The sequence below is a fragment of the Sinocyclocheilus rhinocerous genome, unplaced genomic scaffold, assembly GCF_001515625.1.
Source record: "Sinocyclocheilus rhinocerous isolate Xijiao unplaced genomic scaffold, SAMN03320098_v1.1 scaffold990, whole genome shotgun sequence".
Taxonomy (NCBI): domain Eukaryota; kingdom Metazoa; phylum Chordata; class Actinopteri; order Cypriniformes; family Cyprinidae; genus Sinocyclocheilus; species Sinocyclocheilus rhinocerous.
In genome coordinates, this window is record NW_015652301.1 from 512121 (window position 1) to 514915 (window position 2795).

At 35.7% G+C, this 2795-nt stretch overlaps 1 long non-coding RNA gene across 1 annotated transcript in view; it reads left to right on the top strand.

Annotated features, from left to right (window-relative positions):
* The first annotated feature begins 421 nt into the window (after positions 1-421).
* LOC107714562 (uncharacterized) overlaps positions 422-2795 on the top strand; it is a 3454-nt gene continuing 1080 nt past the window's right edge. Inside the window, exons 1-2 of the long non-coding RNA XR_001636989.1 lie at positions 422-503; positions 651-814. This is a non-coding gene — a long non-coding RNA (uncharacterized LOC107714562). The remainder of the gene's footprint in view (positions 504-650; positions 815-2795) is intronic.

Genomic DNA, 2795 nt, shown 5'->3' on the forward strand with positions numbered 1-2795 from the left:
GATTAATTTGTTTCTTGCAAATGCAGCTTTTCCCCTCACAAGATGTTAACTGATGGACTGGAGTGGTGTGGATTACTTGTGGATTACTGTGATGTTTTTATCAGCTGTTTGGACTCTCATTCTGACGGCACCCATTCACTGCAGAGGATCCGATGGTCAGCAAGTGATGTAATGCTACATCTCTCCAATAGTAATCATTTTTGCTCTTGTTTTCCCTTTTGATTCTAGGGTTTATCCTGTACATGTTTTAGTGATCTTTTTTGTTCTGTTTACCACTTATAAAAGGGAAAAACACACCAATGAAAATCTGCTGTGCTTTCAGTGTCAGTTCACTCCGCTGTCCCTTAAGCAAACTCAACCACTGCACTCCAGACTCCCCTGTGGTTATCTGTTGTTTCAGAACGCCATGTGATCTTCCTTTCGTGGTCCTCAAATACAAACAGTAATAAAGGCTTCCCTCGGACCAGGAGAGTTACAGACCGTCCGACCGACTGACTGTTCAGGTAAATCAAAGCGCACCTTCCTCTCTCAGCAAATCAGCTGGATTTTATTTGATAACGACTGATGGTTTTTAAAAAAAAATAATAATAATAATGATATTTGAGAGGCAACAAGAACAACACTTTAAAACTTGAAAGGTCTTTGTCCAGGGAATTGTGGCGGTGGCGGCGGAGTCAAAAGAGACTTATTTCTCCAGACATGAAAGGTTCCTGAGATCAAGCACCATGAAAATGAAAAGCACTCTGTCCTGTAAATTCAGGTCTGACAGGAAGCAGGTGTCTCAATTAGAACAGCATCAAGGACTGCGCTTAAGGTGACACGATAAATAAATCCATATGTGCTTGGAATGAAATGGACAGTTAGACACGAGATTCATTTTGAGAGGGGCCACTTATCCTTATTGTGTTAGTTATTGTTTTGCAATTATTATTCTTAGTGAGTAGTCATTTAACAGATGCTTTTCTCTGAAGTGACTTGCATTTGTATGTACATTTATTCATTTGACTGACACTTTTATCTATAGCGCCTTGCAGTGTATTCAAAGTACACTTTACAAGTATGTGTGCTTCATGGGAATCAAACCCATGACCTCACCATGTTTCTAGTACCTTCAGAGGTTACTTTGGTTCGAACAGCATTCAAATGGTCCAGAATGCCACAAAGTGTTTGGTGGTTTGATTCTAATTCCTATGTGTTTGCTACAGTCTCCTGTCAGCTTGTCCCTGAACTGCTTGCATTCACTGCAGTGACCGTCCTTTGTTGGTTTTATTACATTGAAGGCGAAAAAAATAAATAAAAAATCTCCTAGATTTTTTGCTTTGTTTGACGTGAAAAACATTTAAAATAGGCAAATCTAAGTCTATTGGATATTTCTTTATTTCTTTATCCTTTCACATTGAATTGAATGGGAAACTAAGGGAACCGTACTTTGCTTTCCCCCCATTGGTAGGCCGGCTCTTCTGGAAGATCAAGTGGTCAAGGTTTAGTTGGTTACCATGACCCAGTTATTTTTTTTATTTTTTATTATTTTTTTTTTACAATATTGTAGTAGTTGTTTTACCAGTGCCTTGATTTTGTAGGGCTCTTAAAGGCATAAAATTACCTGTTTAACCTTTTGTTTCCTTTTCTCTCTGGCTGAAAAGGTGACTCTTTATTGACTGCCAATCCATTTTTTTCCAAGCATCTAAATTAATTATAATTGTATTGTATTATAATTATAATAATTGTATAATTATAATATAATTATAATAATTATATATATATATATACAGTGGTGTGAAAAAGTTTTTGCCCCCTTCCTGTTTTTTATGACCCAGTTATTTTTTATTTTTTATTTTTTTACAATATTGTAGTAGTTGTTTTACCAGTGCCTTGATTTTGTAGGGCTCTTAAAGGCATAAAATTACCTGCATACCTTTTGTTTCCTTTTCTCTCTGGCTGAAAAGGTGACTCTTTATTGACTGCCAATCCATTTTTTTCCAAGCATCTAAATTAATTATAATTGTATTGTATTATAATTATAATAATTGTATAATTATAATATAATTATAATAATTATATATATATATATACAGTGGTGTGAAAAAGTTTTTGCCCCCTTCCTGTTTTTTATTAGAATGTCGTGGAAAAGTTCATTTATTTCAGTAATTCAACTCAAATTGTGAAACTCGTGTATTAAATAAATTCAATGCACACAGACTAAAGTAGTTTAAGTCTTTGGTTCTTTTAATTGTGATGATTTTGGCTCACATTTAACAAAAACCCACCAATTCACTATTAAATATATACATATATTTATATACATATACATAATTATTATTATAAAAAGCATGACATTTAAATTTTTTTTCCCCTGTCTGCTGCTTTTCATGTAACAGTTCTATGCATCTATTTCTGAAACTTCCAAACTGGCAGCTGGAAGTTCACAAAGGAAAACAGTTATTGTTTCCTTATTATGTTCCAGACTGCCAGAGATACCCAATGGCTGTGGCAAATGTCTGTTTTTGTCATTTTCTAAAGGAGTAAGTGCAAATGACAGACTCACATCTCCATGACTGGTAGTGTGAAAATGAAAGAAGGAGAGAGGGAGGAATTGAAAGATGGGGAAGTTGGGGGGCAGACAGACAGCAAACCGGAAAGCAAGCCTTCCAGCATATGCTACAGAGGACAATTAACTGGGGAGAGACAGGACTGGCTCGGCAGCTCGATAAATTGTGTTTTAAAATGCTGTGTTTGTGTGTGTGTGTGTGTGTGTGTGTGTGTGTGTGTTTGTGAACTGCTAGAACTCATTTCAC